Genomic DNA, 25,255 nt, shown 5'->3' with positions numbered 1-25,255 from the left:
AGAGAAAGATGGACTGGATTGAGTTTGAGGATGAGGTCCATGAAACTGAAGGGAGTGAATACAGACAGCTCATTCTAACAGTTTTACAATAACGGGGAGCAGAGAGGAATCAGATGCTAGTGGGAAAGACAGAGAGATCAAGAGAGCTTCATTTGATGTCTATGTGTGTATGTTCAGGAAAAATTCCAGCACACTAATGAGAATTAAAGGGAAAATGTGATTTGGTGTAGAAAGAGGGACTATTCCTAAAATGTCCTAGAACAGGTCAAAGGGAGAGGAATCACACGCACAAGAGGAGGTGGCTCTATAGGAACTGCCCCTCCTATCACAGAAACTTCAGAAACGTTTGAGAGGCACCAACATCACATGCATGCAGTAGGGTGCCAGGATACAGGAGCTCGAGCTCCAGTGAGAAACTCCTTGATTACCTGCATGTCACTGTGTTGTCTTGTTGTTTCTATTTTTCCCCCTGTGACATTTTTTAAAAAGGTAAGTGACGGTTACTGTTAGTTTCCTGTTATTTCAGGGGTCTTGTTATTATTGTTGTTTTATAGTTAACTTGTCTGGCTGTTTGGGTACACTTGTGATCATCCTACCAATTTTCAATGGAGTGTGTGTGTGTGTGAGTGTGTGTGTACACGTATTCCAAGAATGTATGGACTTTCCATGAAATGCTTTACTCTCCAGTGCCTCCTCATGTCATGAGTTTCCTCGGTTCACTACTGTGTCTGTGTATAAAGCTTACTTTCACTTGTCTTTAAGATGCCTTTTTCCACCTTCCAGGGGTGGCCAAGGGCAACCTGAAAACAAGTCTATCTTTATTCTCTCCACTTGGTTTCTTCTCATTGCCTTTAATCATATGGATTCTAGCTTTTGTCTTTAAAAGCTTGCAAACTCCATCTCTCCTTAGCCCTTCTTCACATCTCCATTTCAGAAATCCGACTCCAGCAATTCTGTGACTATAGAGACGGGTCAGGGTCAAGTACAGAGGCAGGATACGGATTATTCTCACTTGCCAGTACTTGAACCACACCCAGGATTTTTTAACCTTTATTCAAGTCCTAGGAACACCCTGAATCAACTTCATCCCGACATTATCTGTGGGACCCACCGCATCCCTTTCCTTAAGTGTAAATGATAACTTGGTCTATCACTTTTTGTGTAAAGTTTACTTTTCCAAAAGTGCATCACCTTGGCACTAAAGCCAGGCCTCATCTGCTGTGTTTTTGCTCCTGTCCAGGGCTTCTTTTTTGTAAGGCAAAGAAGTAAGAAAACCTAAACTGTCTTCTATTGGAATGTGACTATAAACCAAACAAAACCAATCTAAGACTGAAACAGGAAGACACTGGCAGATTAAGTCTAATCCAAGCCGCCTTATCACATAGGTTAGGGCGACAGTCAGAGAGCTGATGGTCACAGACTGAGTGTACGGCTTTGAATTTGAGCAGGCTATGAGAAAAGCAAAGCCCTTTTCTCTACTAGAGCTTTAAACAGTCCGGTAAACCAAACCAACAGACAGGGTACCAAGCATGTTTGGTAAACAGGTAAGTAAACAGATGAAAGAAAGAACCAAAAAAAAGAGGAAAAGAAGAAGGAAGGATGGACGAGGGGAGGAAAGGAAATGTATGTGCATGTAGGCTGGGCGAGGTGACTCACGCCTGTAATCCTAATACTTTGGGAGTTCAAGGCGGGTGGATTACTTGAGATCAGGAGTTCGAGACCAGCCTGGTCAACATGGTGAAACCCCATCTCTACTAAAAATACAAAAAAAAAAAAATTAGCCAGGCGTAGTGGCAGGTGCTTGCAATCCCAGCTACTGGGGAGGCTGAGGCAGGAGAATCGCTTGAACCCAGAGGTGAAGGCTGCAGTTAGTTGAGATTACACCACTGCACTCCAGCCTGGGTGACAGAGTAACACTCTGTCTCTTAAAAAAAAAAAAAAAAAGTATGTGCATTTGTCTGTAGATATATGCACACATATGTATGCATCAGGATGTGCCAAAGTTTCCCCAATTAAGGAACAGGTAGAGTAAGAAAATGACTAATAGGATACCTGGAATTTCTTTCCAACTGGGTAACTAACCATCTTTATGGCTTCAGACAAGTCGCTTCAGTTCTGTGCTTCTTCAATTGTCTCCTTTGAAAAATTGCCTGAGGTCCACTTTCAGCTCTAATGTTCTGTCTCTACAATACTATCGACTATAAAGACCTTAAAAATGAGTGTTCGATATGTTTCCTGAGACACTGATGTTGAAGCCTGCTGATATTTGTAAGCCTGTTTTAAGTAGAACTGAGTAATAAAAAGATATTCCACCCTGTTATTGGAATTCAACAGTCAGACATTCAGGTTTATCTACTACCATTATTATTACTTTTTACTATCTTTAATAATGCTGCTATTTCTTTCTATTCCATACCTTTATCTTTTTTCTAGCCCTTCTAGTAAAGCTGTTATTACTTTCACGTAGAAGGCACACTTAATTTCAAAAAAAAGATGTGAATTATTCCTTTAAAAAATATCCAAATAGACATTGTTCTTCATGGCCCATATTTTTTTAAATCTAAAAGTTGAAGGCCAGGCGTAGTGGCTCACACCTGTAATCCCAGCACTTTGGGAGGCTGAAGTGGGCGAATCATGAGGTCAGGAGATCGAGACCATCCTAGCTAACATGGTGAAACCCCGTCTCTACTAAAAACACAAAAAAAATTAGCCAGGTGTGGTGGCAGGCACCTGCAGTCCCAGCTACTCAGGAGGCTGAGGCAGGAGAATGGCGTGAACCTGGGAGGCGGAGCTTGCAGTGAACGGAGATCACGCCAGTGCACTCCTGCCTGGGCGACACAGCAAGACTCTGTCTCAAAAAAAAAAAAAAAGAACAAGTTGAACTAAGGGATCTCACTGACCTAATTTATTATAATCACATAAGTGAATCTTACACAATGAAACCGAGAGGCACATACACATATAGTAAAGTGCCCCATCAGATATTTAAGCTCTGTGGTTTTTTATTCAATACTTCTGGTGGGAAGAAGCTGCAAAGACCCTTAACTAATTTTGCAAAAGAAAGCATGGCTCTGCTCAAACACAATCTCAGACCACCAAGACAGAATCATCTGTTTTACTTAGTGGGTAAGTGAAGGACCCACTTACCCACTGGAAAACTAATCTCTTCACAAGGAGCCTAAGCTTATCTTGCACTTCCAGGCATCCTTCCCGCAGGCCAGATCTAATGAGAGGGCTTTGCAAAGTCACTCCCTCTGCACTAAAGTATTGAAAAAAGGTGTTATCTACTTGCATTCAAAACACTATTTACGGTCTGGTCAGTATGAATTTGAGTCATTAAGTTCTTCAACAGACTTCACTTTCTGTCCACAAGCTCTGGCAAAAATCAAAGTAGGTGACAAGTGTTAATGTGACCGGAGAAGGAGGAGGCCAGTGCTCTGTTCCTGCTCTCAATGCTTGCTGGCCCTGTCAGAGCAGCATTTTTTAGATTAAAAGGAAAAGTCATCAATAAAATGTGACCAATCTTTCCATGAACTGTAACCCGCCTGAACCACACTCACATTCCTCCATCCCTAAAGACGTGTCTGTAAAGGAAGTGAACACATGGGGGGTGCACACTACACCGATGGAGATGACAGCCCTGACCTAACACAGCTGAAAACGAACCCACGTAGCCTGCCTGAAAATAATTCACAACCTCGTAATGCTGAAAGTATAAAATTTTAGAATCCCTAAGTGTGACAAAAGGCCACAACAAAATGTTTAAACATGTTAGGAGAAACTCCAGCAGCTGTTCACCCGTACCCTTACTTTCCAGAAATTCTATAAATAATCCTGTAAGTTACAATGACTTCAATACAGCTTCCTATTTCTGTCTTTCCACCTACCAATTTTCTGTGAATTACATGCTTGGCCAAATTAATGTAAAGCCAAGGAAGAACTACACCAAAGCCAGGGATCTCATCCCCTGCCGATGAGCACACACTAGACATCCAGCAGTACTTGTGCTTCTGGTGTTTCAAACACCCTAATGAATGAGAAGCCTCTAATGGACTAGAATACGAATCAATCACTCCTCTTAAGCAAGTACCCCCCTCCCAAGATTACAAGGGATTCCATTTCTTTTTCATCAAGTTTAAGACAAAAAGACAAACGATACTAAACAGCAAACGTCAAATTACAAGTTTGAAAAGAAACTCTTAAGCCAAATAGCCCACTCAGCTAAAAACGAAGCCCTGATGAGATTATATAATAACCCAAAAACTGCAAAATACAATCTCTGCCACATTTTAATTTCCCTTTCTACCCTGAAAAAATTAACTGGTAAAGTAATAGTCATCAATGCTTCAACATGATCAGACTGAGAAGTGGTACTTTCTTGAGACCATCAGGAAAAATAAATCCATATAATACGTACAACTTTTGGAGAGTTAATTAATAAAACGGGGCAGGCAACTTGCAATAAATCACCAATAGGTGTTTGAAAGCATATAGACACTCAAATTTAAAGGTAACAATTCCCTTATGCACAGCAACGTGTGCTGCCTGAGTACAAAATAATGTCAAACAAAAATAAGTCAGCACTTACACACTGCCGGTGGGAGGATTTTGAGAAACATTTTTATCTCACTTATAAAATTACATCTCAACTCCAGAAGAGGGCAAGTAGACATTTATAACCTTACCTTTGCCAGAACTTTGGATGTAGCCAGTATTTCTCAGGGTCTTTTCGTTAATAAGAAAAGTTTCACGAAGCTAGATTCTATATACACATCCACAAACTCACTCTTCTTTCTGCTCATGGTAAGCCAGGAAACAGTGTCTAACACTTCAAATGCTCAGCCGTTGAGAGCTAAAAACAGATCCTGTGCAATGCTGGATATATTTTTGTCTGCTAGCTACACACCCTCATCATGTTCAATTTTTTCCATTGGTGGAACAGTATGATGCAGACTTAACCAGAAAGTGGTTTTCCATGGGCTGCCTGAAGCCATTAGCCGGGACAGCCTGCCATCATGCCTCAGAGAGGCCAGGCTCGCCCATGACTAGGCTGTTGTTGGGCCTGCATTCCATAATTACCACCGAAGTTCCATAGGAACGCGGCTCCCAAGGCAGCCGAATAAAGGTTTACTCACTTGAAGGGAGCCTCAGCTTCTTTTTTAAGCCCTTTAGCAGTAAGAATACACACCTACCATCCTTGCGTTTAGAGCAGTAGTAAACATTCTGCCTCCAAAACCACAGCTGGAATGTTATGATCATAAAAATCCTGCCTCAAGAGAGGCCCTTAAGAATAATATCATGATTTGCAAAATATCGGGTATAAACTTCCTTGTGTTCCTTGCTGGAGTTCTTTCATTTTTAAGTTAGCTGAACCACGGTCTTGTACATTGGAAGTCCTTGTTACCCCAATGTGGTGCTTTTTTATTAAAAAGGAACCATTAAATTATCTTAAATAAAAGTTATATACAGCAGAAATTCAGAGTGTTTTGGGGTCTTGCTATATCCTTTGATGAAAGACCTTACATTTTAAAAATACCCCAAAAAGGCTGGGCATGGTGGCTTACGCCTGTAATCCTAGCACTTTGGGAGGCCTAGGAGGTTAGATCACCTGAGGTCAGGAGTTTGGAACCAGCCTGACCAATATGGTGAAACCCTGTCTCTACTAAAACTACAAAAATTAGCCAGGTGTGGTGGCACATGCCTGTAATCTCAGCTACTCAGGAGGCTGAGACAGGAGAATTGCTTGAACCCGGGGGGTAGAGGTTACAGTGAGCCAAGATCACACCACTGCACTCCAGCCTGGGAGACAGAGAGACTCCCTCTCAAAAAAAAATAAAAATAAAACAAACAAAAATACCCAAAAGGTAAAGCAGCATTTTCAGATCTTTTATGTTATTGTGGAGGGGGGACGATGAATAGGAGAACAGGATCACACACCTTTATTTTATAGAAGAAAACCACTTAATCAAAGGTTTTCAAAATGTACATATTCTAAGTATGTGAATACACAAATTATCCTGGACAAACATGTGGCAAGAGATTTTTAAGGTAATATCTTCATCATTTTAAAAATAACAGAGGCTGGGCACGGTGGCTCATGCCTGTGATTCCAACACTTTGGAAGGCTGAGGTGGGAGGATCACTTGAGCCCAGGAGACCACCCTGGGCAACATAGGGAGATTGTCTCTACCAGAAAAAAATTAAACAATTAACTACCAGGAAAAAATTTAAAAATTAGCCAAGCCTGGGAGTGCATTCCGGTGGTCCAAGCTACAAGGGAGGCTGATGTGGGCAGATCACTTGAGCCCAGGAGTTCAAGACCACCCTGGACAACATAGGGAGAACCTGTCTCTACAAAAAATAAAAATAAAAAAATTATCCAGGGCCAGGGGCGATAGCTCACGCCTGCAATTCCAGCTTTTGGGAGGCCAAGGCAGGCGGATCACTTGAGGCCAGGAGTGTGAGATCAGCCCGGCCAACACGGTGAAACTTCATCTCTATTAAAAATACAAACATTAGCCGGGCGTGGTGGCAGGCACCTATAGTCTCAGCTACTCATGAGGCTGAGGTAGGAGAACTCGGGAGGCAGAGGCTGCAGTGAGCCAATATCGTGTCACTGCACTACAGCCTGGGAGACAGAGCAAGACACTATCTCAAAAAAAAATTTTTTTTTAACTAGCCAGGCGTGGTAGCGCATGCCAGTACTCCCAGTTACTTGGGAGCTGAGGTGGAAGGATCTCTTGAGCCTGGGGAGGTCAAGGCTGCAGTGAGCCATGACTGCATCACTGCACTCCGGCCTGGGTGACAGAGTGAGACTCTCTCTCAAAAGAAGAAGAATCTACATAACCAACAAAGATTTTTACCTAATATTATAAACCAGACTCTACCATAGACAGATAAGCCTTTAATTTCCTATCTGGATGAAAACTGTATTTTTACATACACATCCATCCATCTACCCATGTAGGCACACACACAATCTTTTTCCATATGAAGTTATTACACACTTGAAGGTACGCTTTCTAATCTTTTTTTTTTTTTTTTTTTTTTTTTGAGATGGAGTCTCTCTCTGTCACCCAGGCTGGAGTGCAGTGACACGTTCTCGGCTAACTGAAACCTCTGCCTCCTGGATTCAAGCGATTCTCCTGCCTCAGCCTCCCTAGTAGCTGGGACTACAGGCACCCGCCACCACGCTTGGCTAATTTTTTGTATTTTTGGTAGAGACGGGGTTTCACTGTGTTAGCCAGGATGGTCTCGATCTCCTGACCTCGTGATCCGCCCACCTTGGCCTCCCAAAGTGCTGGGATTATAGGTGTGAGCCACTATGCCTGGCCATGCTTTCTAATCTTAATTGGCCAATAATAAGAGCCATTATTTAAGACCATCAGTGTAATAGTTACAAAAGTTAGCCTGGCCACAAAACATTTAAGTCAGGGCAGGGGCAGGGGAGAAGTGCAGAGGGAGGAAAAAAATGTTAACCTGAACACAGAACAGGGAATTTTTAGTGCCGGAGGGATAAACCTGCAAAATTCCCTATTCCAATCCTCTTGAATTACAGATAAACAGAGACCTTAAGTGACTTGCAAAAGGTCACAGAGCTGGCCAGCAACAGGCAGCAGTACAAGGACGGACCACCCAAGTAACCACAAGCCCCGGGACTGAAGTCAGAGGTTGCCACGGAGGCGAAGTCACATAACACAAAACATGGGAATCCCCAAAATGTTAATTTGGTGTGTGGGTGTGTGTGGGTGTGTGTGTGTTAGGTAAATACAGAAGAATGAATGAATACTATTAAATCATGAGCTCTGCTTCTGTCAGACCCAGCAGCCTCATTTCTGTTACTAAAAGGGGACTCCATGATACAAACGGAAGAAAAATTATGCAGAAGGAAATTTAAAGAGATATGTATCAGAAAGAAAAAAAAAATCAGAAGAACAATTAATTGCATGGAAATACTTGCATGCCCTTTCTTTCTTTCTTTTTTTTTTTTTTTTTTTTTTTTTGCGATGGAGTCTCACTCTGTTGCCGAGGTTGGAGTGCAGTGGTGTGATCTCGGCTCGCTGCAACCTCTGCCTCCTGGGAGGTTGATTCAAGTGATTCTCCTGCCTCAGCCTCCTGAATAGCTGGGATTACAGGGTTGCACCAGTACACCTGGCTAATTTTTCTATTTTTAGAAGAGAGAGGGTTTCACCACGTTGGCCAGGCTGGTCCTGAACTCCTGATCTCAGGTGATCTGCCTGCCTCAGCCTCCCAAAGTGCCGGGATTACAGGCGTGAGCCACTGCGCCTGGCTAATAATTCCTGCTTCTAGGTGTTTTTAAAACAATTCTGACCTTTTGATACATTTTATATGTAGATCCCTCTCTGCCAGAACCGCCTGTACACATGAATTATCTCCAACATTCCTCAGATATTTCCAATGGGTTTGCATTGTCTGATTTCATTTTTTATTACTGAGGTCACCCAAATGACTTTAGTTCTATGAATTTACAAAGTCACTTGGGGTTTCAAACTATGTAAGGTTTCTCAAGTGCTTTAGACTGCCCAAGTACAGTCGAATACTGTCAATTTAGTTCTCCATCCTAAAATTACAAAAACCAGATAGTTCCAAATCATAAAAGTAGACTTGATCTTTCTAATGCTTCGTTCTGAGATAATAATATAACAGGACATGTGTGTGAACAAGCATCTAAAATTAAATTCCTTGGCAAAGATCTCTAAGAAAAATGTAAATTACTACTTACAAAGTATTCTATTCTGAAGCATACAATGCAAAATGACCCACGTAAAAGCAAAAATAGCAAACTATGAACAATTATAGAATCAAGTGGTGGGTTTATGGGTGTTCACTGTACAATTCTTTTGATTTTTCTATATTCTTGTAAATTTTCTTAATAAAATGTTGGGAGGAAAATATATGTACACACACACACACCCCCGCAATAAATCAATCCATAAAAAACTACATGCCTAGTCAAAAACTATGCAAAAATTGTCGCAAACCTGATTGTAATAAAAAACCTGAATATCCTAGACTGTATGTGTACACATGCATGCAAAGATATGTTATTGAGGGTTTCTGTTCCTATCCAGAGAAGAGCTGGAGAATATAAAATAAGATGGGGCACAGGAACACCTCCAGAATGAAAAGTTTGAGAGCCACTATCACATGACAAATTATTATTAATAAAAATAAGCGAATAGTGGAAACATCTCAGGCTTCAAAACCAGTAGATCTGAGGTAGCAGTTCACCTCTTCATAACTTAGAGGCTTCCTGAATCCCTTTTCCTTCATCATAAAGTGGGGTTGACAATCATAGTGCCTATCACAAATAAAAAATGTAAATAACATGTTCTAATCTATAAACAGCTATAAGAAAAACTGACATTAAAATATAAGTTCTAGGCCAGGTGCAGTGGTTCACACCTGTAATCCCAGCACTTTGGGAGGCCAAGGCAGGCAGACCACTTGAGGTCAGGAGTTCAAGACCAGCCTGGCCAACACAGTGAAATCCCATTTCTGCCCAAAAATTAGCCAGGCATGGTGGCATGCACCTGTAGTCCTAGCTATTCAGGAGGCTGAGGTGAGATAATCACTTGAACCCAGGAGGCAGAGGTTGCAATCAGCTGAGATTGCGCCACTGCACTTACTCCAGCCTGGGTGACAAAGTGAGACCGTGTCTCAAAAAAATAAAGGCTGGTGCAGTGGCTCATACTTGTAATCCCAGCACTTTGGGAGGCCAAGGCAGGCGGATCACGAGGTCAGGAGATCAAGACCATCCTAGCCAACATGGTGAAACCCCATCTCTACTAAAAAGTACAAAAAATAGCCAGGTGTGGCAGCATCCACCTGTAGTCTCAGCTACTCGGGAGGCTGAGGCAGGAGAATTGCTTGAACCCAGGAGGTGGAGGCTGCAGTGAGCCGAGATTGCACCAATGCACTCCAGCCTGGGCAACAGAGCGAGAGTCCATGTCTAAATAAATAAATAAATGTTCTAAAGTAATGTGAGCTCTCAGAAATAACCTCTCTGCTTAGAATTCAAAGAAGAAAACAATAAAAACTCCTTCCACATTCTTTACTTTTCAGGTCAAACACAGAATGCTTCTGACAGAACATCCGACCAAGCACCACTCCTTACTGCTAATCTATATATTCAAGAAAGAAAAAAATAAAAATAAAAGAATAACAATAATAAGTAGAGATTAAAAATATAAATTACTTTTACCCAGACAGGATTACAAAAGATTAAATAATCCCTCACAAATGTAAACATGCACCTTGGATGTAATTACATTACTGGGCAAAAACCTCGTCAATATTCATGTGCTGAAGAGGGCTTCCCCACACTGTTTCTGATGAAAAAGCGATACTTTAAATAATGCAGCCTGAAGGAACCCAGACCTTGAGAAATGCGATGGCAAAAATGTCCCAGATGAAGGCAATACTAGAAGAAAATGAGGTACACCAAGTATCTGCCCGAGAATCCTGTGATCCTCAGAAACATTACTGGGGGAGATGATTTTTCTCCCCATTGGATCGAAAGGCCCAAATTCAGGAAGTCTGTTTCTAAAACCAAAGGTTTCCAAATTTGCCCAGAGAATGCAGTGAGGGCAGATATGACTGGCCTTCATATCTAAACCAGGGGTGGTGTGAAGGTTTACCTTCCACGTGTGATGCTGAAAACCCATGCAAATGTACAACTGACGTACAATTCACTGGCCATTCAGACATTGTTCCTAAGAGGCTAGCAAAACAGCTCAGGGCCCACTATTTAGAGTCCCTCTGGCTTGACGTCAGATCCCGCTGTGTGACACTGGACACATCATTTAATTTCTCTGAGCCTCAGTTTCTTAATCTGCAAAATGGGAATAATTTTGTCTGCCTCCCAGGCTTATTGTAAGGATCACGTAAAATAATAGATGTAAATTGTTTAACATAAGGCCTACCTCTTAGAATGTTAATTCCACAAGGCAGGGATTTTGTTTAAATTGTTTACTGTTGAAAGTCCAGGACTTTAAGACGTGCCTGGCACATGGTGAATACCCAATAAATATATGTTAAGTAACTGCATGCATGAATGAATGAATGAACGAATGGGAGGTGACAGTGATGGTGGCAGTGGTGATAAATGTGAACGGAAGAACAGTGTTTGTTGCACTCTACGTCTCTGTGTCAGACGCCAAGCAATCCCTTTATTTAAAATAAGCCACTCCACATGCGATCACTGCCCATCAAGCAAAATTTTCAGAGTTTTTGCTTAAAGATCCCCCGCCATTCTCCATTAGCATTTCATATTCCAAGCTGGCATCTTCAACAAGGCAACACTGCAGTGCCACTGTGCTGGCGGCTGGCCACGTGCTCCTGCCTCCTGCTCTATGCTCCACGCTATGGGAGAAGCGCCAATACCTGCTGCTGTGAGTCAAGGTCTCACAGCCACAAAATCAGACAACCCAAACTTCTGCTCTGCCTAATGATTGTATACAGTCAAACGACAGCATTTCTCACAAATGCTGATGAAGAGAACCCACCAGTCTCGGTTAAAAAACTTTAATACAGTCATGTGCAGCATAGCAATGTCATAGCTGACGACAGACTGCGTATATGGTGGTTCCATATGATTATAATACCATATTTTTAACGTATCTTTTCTCTGTTTAGATATGTTTAGACACACAAATACTTCTCATTGTGTTACAACTGCCTACAGTATTGAATACAATCACATACCATACAGGTTTGTAGCCTAGAAGCAATAGGTTATGCCATATAGCCTAGGTGTGCAGTAGGCTGTACCATCTAGGTTCATGTAAGTACACTCCATGATGCTCACACAACAAGAAATCACCTGACACTTTTCTCAGAACTTTCCCCATTGTCAAGTGATGCATGACTAGACTGCATATTAACTGATTCAGACAAACCCAGACAAATCCTAACTATAACAAACAAATGAGCAAAAAACACTGGTAAACATAGCGTTAATAACTTCCATGCTATTGCCTCACAACACTGTTATGAAGAAATGTCACTGGGCCTAAAAGTTCTGGTAATGTTCTTCTCCTACAATTGTTATGCATCATGTTTGTGAGCCTTATACCACACCATCATTAATTACTCAATGGCTATGTATTAAATGAAAGCAAAATGAAGAACAAAATAAATTTTTAACATTTTTAAAAGCAAACTGGAGATGTCTTCAAAATCAATGGTCAATTTTGAGAAAATTCAAAATGTAATACTAGCATGGTATGTATTGCTTTAAAGCTGTTACAAATCTAAATTCCCTAATATAAACTTTTTCTAAGTGTTTCAAAGGCATTAAATGCACAAATAAATTTTAATGCAGTCAATTATTTTGGAAATGAGATATTTTATGATATATACATCATATATGGAGATGATATATAGATTATATATGATATATATAACATACATAGATGATATATATGATATATAACATACATAGATGATATATATATATGAGATATATATATATAGAGAGAGAGAGAGAGAGAGACACGGAGTTTCGCTCTTGTTGCCCAGGCTGGAGTGCAGTGGCGCGATCTTGGCTCACCGCCACCTCCACCTCCCTGGTTCAAGCAATCCTCCTGCCTCAGCCTCCCAAGTAGCTGGGATTACAGGCATGTGCCACCATGCCTGACTAATTTTGCCTTTTTAGTAGAGATGGGGTTTCTCCATATTGGTCAGGCTGGTCTCAAACTCCTGACCTCAGGTGATCAGCCTGCCTCGGCCTCCCAAAGTGCTGGGATTACAGGTATGAGCCACTGTGCCAGGCCTTATGGTATATTTATAAACTCCAAGTGTTACTTACATAACAAGCAAGCCCCAATAATATCACCAAATGATCAATTAATTACTTTCACAAGAATGTGCAAATATTAAGTGACATAAAAATGAGGATTTAAAACCAATTCTTCATAAAAGTTGTTCTTTTCCATTTTTACCACTTTTATTCAACAAAGTACTGGAAATCCTGGCCAGGGCAATTAGGCAAGAGAAAGAAATAAAAAGCATCCAAATTGGAAAGGAAGAAGTCAAATTACCCTTTTGTTCAAAGTAGCCTTTGTTCACACATGACATGGTTTTATATTTAGAAAAACCTAGACTCCACCAAAAACTGTTGGAACTGATAAATGAATCCAGCAAAATTGCAGGATACAAAATAAACATACAAAATCAGTAGCATTTATATAAGCCAACAGCGAACAATACGAAAATGAAATCAAGTAGGCAATCCCATTTACAATAGCTACAACGAATGTAAAATATCTAGGAAGCAATTTAACCAAAGAAGTAAAAGATTCATGCAATAAAAACTATAACACACTGATAAAATAGACCAAAGAGGACACATTAGAAAATGGAAAGATATTCCATGCTCACGAATTGGAAGAATTAATATTGTTAAAATGGCAATACTACCTAAAGCAATTTACAGATTCATTGCAATCCCTATCAAAATACCAATGACATTCCTCACAAAAATAGAAAAAAAAGATTTTAAACTTTATGTAAAACCACAAAAGAACCTGACTAGCCAAAGGTATAGATCAATAACAAAGTTGCAGGCATCAAACTATACCCGACTTCAAAATTTACTGCAAAGCTCTAATAACCAAATGGGCATGGTACTGGCTTAAGAAAGAAAAAAAAAAAAAGCATACACCAGTGACCAGAACAGAGAATCCGGATATAAATCCACACATTTATAGCCAACTCATCTTTAACAAAGGCACCAAGAACATACAATGGAGAAAGGACAGTCTCTTCAACAAATTGTGCTGGGAAAACTGTTAACTGTAGGCAGAAGAATAAAATTAGACTCCATCTCTCACTATACACAATAAATCAAGTCAAAATGGATTAAAGACTTAAATCTAAGACCTGAAAACATAAAATGGCCAGAAGAAAACATTTGGGAAATGCTCCAGGACATTGGCCTGGGTGATGATTTTCTGTCTAAGACCTCAAAAGCACAGGCATCAAAGCAGAAATCAACACATGGAATTACATCAAGCTAAAAAGCTCCTGCCAGCTAGGCACAGTGGCTCACGCCTATATTCCCAGCACTTTGGGAGGCCAAGGCAGGAGGATCACTTGAGGCCAGGTGTGTGAGGCCAGTGTGGGCAACAGGGTGGGACCTCTCTCTACAAAATTTTAAAAAGTGGCCGGCTCTGATGGTGAGTGCCTGTGTTCCCAGCTACTCAGGAGACTGAGATGGGAGGATGGCTTGAGCCCAGGAGCTTGAGGCTACAGTGAGCTGTGATCACACCAATGCACTCCAGTCAGGGTGACAGAAGAAGTCCCCGTTTCAAAACAATAAAAATAAAAAGCTCTGCACAGAAAAGGGAACAATCAACAAACTAAAGAGACAACCCACAAAATGGGAGAAAATATCTGCAAACTACCTATCGGACAAGGGATTAATAACCATGATACATAAAGAGCTCAAACAACTCAATAGCAAAAAGCAAATAATTTGATTAAAAATGGGCAAAAGATCTGAACTGATATTTCTCAAAGGAAGACATACAAATGGCCAACAGGTACATAAAAAAACGCTCAGCATCACTAATCATCAGAGAAATAAAATGAGATATCATCTCACCCCAGTTAAAATGGCTTTTATAAAAATGACAGGCAATGACAGATGCTAGAGAGGATGTAGAGAGGATGTAGAGAAAGGGAAACCCTTGTACACTCTTGGTGGGAATGTGAATTAGTACAATCACTATGGAGAACGGTTTGGAGTTTCCTCAAAAAACTAAAAATAGAATTACCATATGATCCAGCAATCCCACTAGTGGGTATAGATCCAAAAGAAAGCAAGCCAATATATCAAAGAGGTATTTGCACTCCCATGTTTATTACAGCACTATTCACAATAGCCAAAATATATCAACCTAAGTACCCATCAAGAGATGAATGGGTCAAGAAAATGTGGTATATATACATAATGGATTATTATTCAGCCATAAAAAGAATGAAATCCTGTCATTTGTAGCACTGTGGGTGAAACTGGAGGTCATTATGTTAAGTGAAATAAGCCAAGCACAGAAAGATAAATATCACATATTCTCATATGTGGGAGATTTAAAACAAAAAGTAAGTCTAATGAAAGTAGAGAGTAGATTGGTGGTTGCCAGAGGCTGGGAAGGGTAGGAAGGAAAGGATGAAGACAGGTTGATTAATGGGTTCAAATATACTGTATGATACAAGAAATAAAACCTAGTGTTAGATCAGTAGAGTGACTCTAGTTTACAATAATCTATTATAAGTTCCAAACTAGCTACAAAAGAATAGTTCTAATGTTTCTAACGTAAAGAAAATACAAATATTTAAGGTAATGGGTATCCCAATTACAGATTTGACCTTTACAAATTATATGAATGTGCTAAATTACCATTCATACTCCGAAACTATGTACATCTATTATGCACAATTTAAAAATCATTTTAAAAAACTTTTTCTTTAAAGTGACCTTTTTCTGTAGGTCATTACATCCAAATTAAATATACCTTAACAAACAACAATGGGTGATAATGTACACAATCCTAAGTTTTGAAATTAAATAGAATGCTTTATAAAGACTAACAGGTAATACTTTTATAAAAATGATAACATCTGTATTATTATGCTACCCAAAAAGAAACCTACAAAATGAGTTTTGGCTAAGGTAAAACAAAGTTTTTGGTAGAAAAAAAAATCCTTTAGGAAATATGCTTGTAAAATCCCGGCTTATAAATACTAGCTACTGGGTACATCTGTTTACAACATCTTTGAAGGGTTCTATTGGAATATTGAAGAAAGTGCAAGTAATCTGCTCAGATCTAATTGTAGTTAAAGTTATAATGTTATATTCAGCCTCTCAGTCAACTCCTAATATTTTCTTTTTATAGACTGAAGTAAAATTTTTCAAGTTGGAAGTTTCCTAATAAGTTTAATTCAGAGAATAATTGAATTTGAGTTCCAAAGAGACCAGAGAGGTCATCTATCTAGCCCAACCTTCCCTCTAATTTAGGAACCTCCTACAGCATCCTGACAGATGGAGCCATTTTCTTTTACCTAAATACATTGAGTGATGGAAAGTTCACAGATCCGTTAGGGGGCACATTCCATCGGTAAATAACCAGTTGATAGATGAGAACCCCTTCCAGCAACTTTAAATCAGTCATTCTAAAAATTCCACTAATTAGTCTTTCCACCATTATCAACACACATCCTACTCCTCTCTTCCACCCAACCACCCTACAAAAAACTGAAGTTAATTACCATGGATCTTCCCTGCTCTCTCTCTAGCCAAGCTCTTCTCTGCCTTCTGGCCTGTCTTCACGATGAAGCCAGAATCACTCTCATAAAGCAAAACAAAGCCAGATTCTGTTCGTACCTAAACATCAAAATGCACAAAGAACAGAGTCCTAAAACTTCAATCTGTGCCTTAATAGACACTGAGCCCACTCTCTCAGTTATATCCACTCAGAGTCAGCAAGGTTGCAGGTTCCATCCATTTGGGGCCATGAAGTCTAGGGCGGACTGGGGATCCACTGGAAAAAGCAGAATGGAACTTAGTTCCACAGATCACAGACATGTGCAAATTACACACTGTCCCCATTTCACCAAGCCAGGAGGCCACAGTGGATGTTAGGGAAGGCAAAAAAGATATGCTGCCAGGCAACTCCTTCTCCATGCCCATGGAGAACTGAAGAAGAGGGAGGAAATGAGTCATATTCTAAGACAGAGGGAAAATTTAACTGTCCAGATTAGGGGTTACACTCAGATACCTTCAGAGCTATTTAAATGTATGAGCGAAGCCAGGCATGGTGGCTCATGCCTGTAATCCCAGCACTTTGGGAGGCTGAGGCAGGCGGATCACTTGAGCTCAGGAATTCAAGACCAGCCTGGGCAACATCGTAAAACCTCATCTCTACAAAAAAAACAAAAAAAAACAAAAAAAACAAAAACATAGATACAGATAGAGATATAGATATATAAGCTAGATATGGTGGGGCATGCCTGTAGTCCCAGCTGCTCAGGAGGCTGAGGCAGGCAGCTCGCTTGGATCCAGGAGGTTGAAGCTGCAGTGAGCTGAGACAGCACCACTGTACCCTAGCCTGGGTAACAGAGTGAGACCCCGTCTCAAAAAAAAAAAAAAAAAAAAAAGTGTGAGTGAAGCAGGCCTGACTGAGTCATGTAGTCTTAAGACAAAAACTACTTGTTTGCAAGTTAGACTTCTACAAGTATACTTTGGCACACATACAAAAATACCCTCTTCTATTTTTTTTTTTTTTTAAGTTTGAAACTATGAAAATATCTTTAGTTTTACCACTACTACTGTGGACATTGATAAAATAACTGTTTCAGTTTTCTCCTAATTCTACTAAAAGAAAACAACTTAAGTAAATGAAAAATGACAACTGACATTTGATGATGGGAATACTGTGTAGAGTGGTGGGGACTGTGGCAGACCAGCCGATGCATGACCCAACCAAAAGGCCACCATCTACACAGCTTCAGCTACCCACTGCCAGCTGAGAAGGTAGAACCCAGTGTTGCCAGATAAACCCACATTTTGAAGAAACACTAAAAATTTGGCTTTTTTGTAAAATTCTTAGTTTTTAAATGCAGGCAATCAATTTAAATTTAGTTAACGCAGTGATCAGGGATACATTTTCTAGGCCAGACAAAGGTTATCCACAGCCCAGAACCAGCCCCAAACTCATCAGCTTGCAGCCTCTGCTGCAAATGACAAAATACAAACAGAAAAATTTTCAATCCTAAAAAAAATTTTAAATTAAAACAATAAGCAGTCCCAACTCCCTGACTTCAGAAGGCTAAATCCTAGGTTTCTGGGGGCATACAACCAACTTGGCCCAGGCAAGCAGATAATCAAGCATGAATTTGGAAACGGGGGCATCGACATACAAGCGTTGAAAAGGACTGCAGAGGCCATGTTGTCCGCCTTCCTGGTGCCTGGAGGAATCCTCTCTATAGAGCTCTTGATCTGCAGTCGACTAGCCGCCAGATACCACATCTGGCCCTGAGACACCCATTATTGCAAAGAGGCACCATCTCATCTTTCCACAGCTCTATAGGAAAGTGTTCCTCACGTGAAGCCCAAAGTGGCCTTTCCCTACTCATACCTGCGGGTCCTAGTGCTTCCTGCAGAGGCAGATCAGACACAGCATCCCTGCTTCCCCTGCTTCCCCTTACACACGACACCTGCTCAGACACTCCAAGGTCGGAAATGGCTTCCCTGCTCAGCTTACCACTTGCTAAGCTAAACCCACTCCCTTCACCATTTGGTACAGGACGCCATTTCCACACCTTCCCCAATGGCAATCACCTTCCTCTGGCTATCAATGTGCATCTTACATCTATGGTCTGGAGACAGGGAAAGAAGGACACTCAGGGTTATTCAGCACCTACATTGTGAGGTAAGCACCATGCCAGGAGTGTGACATACATTTTCATATTTAATTATCACAGCAATCCTCTTTGAACTGTATTATTATCATTATTTTACAAATGAGGAAACTGAAGACAAGCAAAGTTTAGCAATTTACTGAAGGCCACAAAACAAGCACAACTGGAAAACTCAAACCAGGTGTCTGTCTGATACCAAAAAGACAACTATATTGTTATACACACAGAAAATGGCATGTTTGCAAACAGTTTTATTGTCATTGTTACTTATTAAAAGTATAACTTGTGGCCGGGCGCGGTGGCTCAAGCCTGTAATCCCAGCACTTTGGGAGGCCGAGGCGGGCGGATCACAAGGTCAGGAGATCGAGACCACAGTGAAACCCCGTCTCTACTAAAAATACAAAAAATTAGCCGGGCGCGGTGGCGGGCGCCTGTAGTCCCAGCTACTCAGGAGGCTGAGGCAGGAGAATGGCGGGAACCCAGGAGGCGGAGCTTGCAGTGAGCCGAGATCGCGCCACTGCACTCCAGCCTGGGCAACAGCATGAGACTCCGTCTCAAAAAAAATAAATAAATAAATAAATAAATAAATAAATAAATAAATAAATAAATAAAAATAAAAGTATAACTTATTATAAGCAAGTCTATTCTTTCTGGTGATCTCATGAATGGACTGTTGTTTTCAATGCAAAACAAATTCTCCATGCAAACAAAACAAATTTCAAACTTGTGTTACCATTTAATGACCAGTACCCATATGTGTGTGTGTGTGTGTGTGTGTGTGTGTGTGTGTGTGTGTATATATATATATTTTTTTTATTTTATTTTTTTTTTTTTTTGAGACAGAGTTTCGTTCTTGTTACCAGGTTGGAGTGCAATGGCATGATCTTGCCTCACCACAACCTCCGCCTCCCAGGTACAAGTGATTCTCCTGCCTCAGCCTCCCAAGTACCTGGGATTACAGAGATGCGCCCCCACACCCGGCTAATTTTGTATTTTTAGTAGAGACTGGGTTTCTCCATGTTGGTCAGGCTGGTCTCGAACTCCTGACCCCAGGTGATTGGCCTGCCTCGGCCTCCCAAAGTGCTGGGATTACAGGTGTGAGCACATATACTATTTTTAAACCTAATTTGTATATTGAATATATAAATATCTGAGTATATACTAAGTAAAACAGCAGACATTTATATAACCCATATACTCACATACTTAATCATAATCATTCTACAAGGAAAATTGTATTACCCCCATTTTACATAAGAAGAAAGTGAAGCATTAAGAGGTTAAATAACCTACCCAGCTTGCATGGTAGCTCACACCTGTAATCCCAGTACTTTGGGAGGCTGAGGTAGGCAGATCACTTGAGCCCAGGAGATCGAGACCAGCCTGGGCAACACAGCAAGACCTCATCTCTACAAATTATAAAAAAACTAGCTGGGCCTAGTGGCGCGGGCCTGTGGTCCCAACTACTCACGAGGCTGAAGTGGGAGGATTGCTTGATCCCGGGTGGTGGAGGTTGCAGTGAGCCAAGGTCACGTCACTGCACTCCAGCCTGGGCAACAGAGCAAGAAAAAAAATAGCAATAATAACCTACTCCAGGTCACTAGCGAGAAAATGTCAGAGATAGGATTCAAAGAACTCAGGCAGTCTGACTCCAAATAACCTTAGGCTTTCCAAATAGTGTATTTCAGCAGTAGTTTCGAACATTATTAAAGCATAAACACCTCTCCAAAGCTAATTAGATACTACTTTTGGATATTCCAATGTAGATGATAAAAGAAAAAAAATGTCAACAGAAGCAAAGCTTACCAATTAGGATCAAAATTTCTCCCTTGAATATGTATTATATTTATAAATAAACCCAGAGATATTAGACCACTTCCTGTTTACATGTAATCTAATGTTAAACTTGATCATAATATGAGTGAGGAATTCACATTTCAAAAAAATGTTTAAACAGACAAATTAAACCTTTTAAATATCCTCCAGTGTGAATAAATATCTCACCATGTGACACTGAGCAATTTATACAATGAACCTCATTTAACTGTTCAACTCATACATTCAGACAAAACGTATCTGCTGTGCAGCAGACCCTCTTGTGGGCTCTGGACACAGGTGAGGAACCGGGCAGAGAAGGTTCCCGCCCTTGTGGAGCTTCTGCTCTAAGGAAGGCAGAGACAAGACAACAAGCTGATACACAAATATGCAAAGGAGAAAATGATCATTGAGGGACAAGGACTTTGCAGGGAACTAAGAGGGAGTGGCATGGTAGCAGTGGCTCAGTGTTCTTTAGATTGGGTGGTTAGGGGTCCTTCAGAGGGAATACTTTGAGCTGAGACCCAAACAGCATGAAGCAGTCAGTCAAGGAGAGCTAGGGCAATCTAAATAAAACAGCAGAAGATTATGCCTGGGAAGCTTATGTTTATCTGAGTGTGCTTCAGCTAAGTATGCGTGAACTCCAGACACGGCAAACAGTCCGGGGAACTACCTGCCACCATTTCAAACGCCGCTGGGGAACTGTTGCGCTTTCCTGCTTTAGTACTTAACCTGCAACACCAACGCATCCAATTAGTAAAACACCTCAGTCGGAATGAAACAGCCTTAAGGTCACAGTTGGAATCTAACCTTTCCTCAATGGCTTCCTAAAATCTACGTCCCCTGAGCTTACCTGATCTTACAACTCCAATTAGAAATTATATGCTCTCTACGTTCTCAGGCAGGAGGTCCTATTTGGTTTGGAGTTTAAGTGTGTGCTCTATCGGTATGTGGCACATAAAAGGACGGAAACTAAAGCTTCCCAGGCTGCATCCTCTCCACCTAAGCTCCCACAGAGGCCTGGCATACCCGTTTTCCACACTGAGTGGGTCATCCAGCACATCCAATTAAAGTGCTTTTGTAATAATCTACTGAACTCTGGGACCCTGTTGCTTGCAGGAACCTCAATCATAAGCATTCGGCAAACCTACTTCGGCTTTCCCCACTCGACTTCTCATACAAAGTGCAATTAACAGAGCTACATGAGAATGTGGTGATTAAGCAAAGAAATATTGACTGACATATACTTTTAAAGCCTTTGAGATATATAAATGCCTCAAACTTACCCACAGAGGAAGTAGGGAGGACACTTAGATTCATTCATCCAGAATGAGTTGGCTGAAGGTATCCTTGTCATTCATACACGCAGCCCTGGCAAAATAAAACGAAGACACAGAGGCGGTGAGAAATAATTTTTCAAAGTCAGATTTTTATAATTAAAGCTCAGTTTCTCAGCATTCTGTTGTATCTTGGGCTTGATACAAGAAGGGAGAATCTGAAAGAGAAATCAAGAGTTAAGTGATTGATTATAAAGGAAATAAGGTCTTCCCACATCCTAACTGGAGAAGCAGATTTACTGCTTCATTCCATAATGTCATGACTGAACCATTTGAAGATAGAATGGATGGAGGGAGGGGAGAGAGAAATACATATAGATGATAAGTAGACAGACAGGAGCTGGATAGATGGATGGATGGACAGACGGATGGACAGATGGACGGACGGGTGGATGGATGATTGATTGTTAGACAGAGCAGGCCTACTGTGACCAAGCCACTTCTTCAGATGCTAGAAATAAAGCAGTGAATAAGAGAGAAAATCTCACTCTCACTGAGCTTCATTCAAATAGAAATACACAGTTCAATAAATAAATAAGAAAAATATCCTAGAGTGATACAGGCAATGCAGAGTCAACAGGGCAATGAGATAGTCAGTGACAAGTGGCTAAATTAAACTGGAAGATTAGGAATTTGCTCTCTGAAATGACAACTAGCCTGAAATCTGAATGGTATTTGAACTTAGGGAAATGATCCCCCAGGCAGAGGGATCGGCTAAGAAACACCATGTCTTGAGCCATTATTATGGATTCTGGAGCAGAATCCAAGTGGGTAGTGCCAAAGGATCAGAATTTCATAACTTACTAAACAGGTGAGGCCAGGCACGGTGGCTCATGTCTATAATCCCAGCACTTTGGGAGGGCGAGGTGGGCGGATCACTTGAGGTTAGCAGTTTGAGACCACTCTGGCCAATATGGTGAAACCCCATCTCTACTAAAAATACAAAAGTTAGCCAGGTGTGGTGGCTCACGCCTGTAGTTCCCACTGCTTGGGAGGCTGAGGCAGGAGAATTGCTTGAACCCAGGAGGCAGAGGTTGCAATGAGCTGAGATAGCGCCACTGCACTCCAGCCTGGGCAACAGAGAGACTCCATCCCCCCGCCCCCCCCCCCCCCAAAAAGTGATTTCTGAGTCATCTCCTATTATGGAGAATAATAATACTTTCTTCCTGTATTTGATATGCTACCTGGTTATATATTAAAATTCATAGACCATGAGTCAACACACCAGAAAGTACCTCTTTTTTTTTTTTCATTGTTTAAAAATGTGAAACAGACTGCTTTTAGAGTGAGACTTATCTTTTTAGAAGGCATGATATTAACTCTGTGATGTACACAAGATACTTTATGATGGCAATAATCATGTGTCCTTAACCCAGAATGCAGTCCTTGATAAAGAATGCAGACTTTAGGGCAGGGGTGTCCAATCTTTTGGCTTCCCTCCAGTCACATTGGAAGAGAAACTGTCCTGGGTGCCACCTAAAATATATCAACACTAATGACAGCTGATGAGCTTTTAAAAAAAAAAAAATCACAAAAAACGTCTAATAAGGTTTAAAGAAATTTTACAAATTTGTGTTGGGCTGCACTTAAAGCCATCCTGGGCCGCAGGTGGCCCACAGGCCATGGGATGGACAAGCTGGCCTTAGAGCAAGGGGATTGAGACTGGAGTTCAAACCCCAGCCACTCCATGACCACCTGAGTGAGCTGAGCCCAGTTTATTTAGATTGTCTGAGCCTCTGATTTCTTCAACTATATAATGGAAATATGATCTACACTACAGGGTTATTCTAACTAAGTATTTAATGAAATAATGCACATAAAGTACTTAATTGCTTGAAACATGTGACATACTCAAAGTAGCAAAAAACCATAACTAGACTTTCACTGTAAATAGTCACTATTGAGAAAGGTTTGACGATCACAATGACTAACGCTATAGAAATACACCTATACGAGGGCCGGGCGGGGTGGCTCACGCCTGTAATCCCAGCACTTTGGGAGGCCGAGGCAGGCGGATCATCTCAGGTCAGGAGTTCAAGACCAGCCTGACCAACATGGAGAAACCCTGTCTCTACTAAAAATACAAAAAGTTAGCCGGGCGTGGTGGTGCATGCCTGTAATCCCAGCTACTCAGGAGGCTGAGTTAGGAGAATCACTTGAACCTGTGACGCGGAGGTTGCAGTGAGTGAGATCATGCCATTGCACTCCAGCCTGGGCAACAAGAGCAAAAGTACGTCTCAAAAAAAAAAAGACAGAAAAGAAAAAGAAATACACCTATACAACCTGGCATAGTAAAAAGAACAATGTTCACTTATAGGATACCAGGATTGGGGTGGACCTTTTAAAACCCACCCATTTCCTTCATTCTACAGGTGAGAATGTGAAGCTCAAAGAGGTAGCATGATTTGCCCAAGGGGACATAATTAGCTCGGAGAACATTTTCAGAAATTTGTTATATCTGGTCAAGAATGCCTACCTTATAGAATACATTCCATATTGATTTAAAACTTTTTAATTCACTTTGTCATTAACCCAGTATGGATACACTATTTATTTATTTTATTTTATTTATTTTATTTTTTGAGACAGAGTCTCACTCTGTCACCCAGGCTGGAGTGTAATGGCGCAATCTCGGCTCGCTGCAACCTCTGCCTCGCAAGTTCAAGCGATTCTCCTGCCTCAGCCTCCCAAGTAGCTGGGATTACAGGCACCCACCACCACTCAGCTAATTTTTGTATTTGTAGTAGAGACGGGATTTCACCATGTTGGCCAGGCTGGTCTCAAACTCCTAGGCTCAAGCGATCCACCTGTCTTGGCCTCCCAAAGTGCTGGGATTATAGGCGTGAGCCACCGCATCCAGCCGAAAAAACTATTTTCAAATGATAAGAATAGAAAACTGAATCAAGCTGCACTGGACTCTGTCTAAATACATCATACTGACAGTCTTTAAAAACCAAGAATTGTAATATTTTACTGATGGCCTCATAAATGATTATTTACTAACTGAAAACCATAAAATATAAGATCTGCCATATTTTAGTGTTTCCAATGATAATAATGTTGGATCTCAAGCATCTGTTACATGACAGAACTTTCCACATATTCATTCCAAATACCACCCTATTTCATGTTTTTTGGTTTCTATGCCTTTATGTATACTGTTTCCTACAGGGAACGCCTCCCTGGAGAACTTCTAATTACCCCTCAAGACTCAGCTTAAGTGTCTCTTCTTCTGATCACCTACTTTCCTACCGCAAAACTCACAAGGTTATCGCTCCCTCCTTCACCTCAACACTCTTTCTGTTACAGGCAATTGCCTTGCAATTACTTCTTTTTCACTCATCTGTCTCCTTTACTAGAATTCACTTATCTTTCCCCTTTACTAGAACTGCTTTAAAAGTGAAGTATTTTGTTTCCCTGGTGTCTGACACAATTCCTTACTCATGGCTGCCTGATAAACGTGTTCATGAAATAACTGATTCATCCAATTGCTAATAAAACATGATTAAGATGTTGCGTGGCTTGCTTTTCCATCATATCACCGTAACTTGAGTTAAAGAGGAAGCTGAAGCTTAACTACTGGTCATTTTGGTGTTTTTTGTTGTTCGGTTTTTTTGGTTTTTTTGAGTCTTTTTGGTTTTTTTGAGATGGAGCCTCGC

General features: G+C 40.9%; 1 protein-coding gene across 7 annotated transcripts in view; it reads right to left on the bottom strand.

Moving 5' to 3' along the window:
• LOC105478722 (TIAM Rac1 associated GEF 2) overlaps nt 1-25,255 on the bottom strand; it is a 322,470-nt gene that overhangs the window by 149,841 nt on the left and 147,374 nt on the right. For 6 of the 7 annotated variants that reach the window (XM_024791920.2, XM_024791922.2, XM_011736307.3 and 3 more), the window contains exon 2: nt 21,546-21,630. The gene's annotated coding sequence lies outside the window, so the exon portion shown is untranslated. Of the gene's footprint in view, nt 1-4,685; nt 4,864-21,545; nt 21,631-25,255 lie in introns of those variants that run through there. The other variant, XM_011736309.3, reaches the window with a different exon arrangement.

The sequence above is a fragment of the Macaca nemestrina genome, chromosome 5, assembly GCF_043159975.1.
Source record: "Macaca nemestrina isolate mMacNem1 chromosome 5, mMacNem.hap1, whole genome shotgun sequence".
NCBI classification, from domain to species: Eukaryota; Metazoa; Chordata; class Mammalia; order Primates; family Cercopithecidae; genus Macaca; species Macaca nemestrina.
This window is presented reverse-complemented; position numbering and strand designations above follow the sequence as displayed.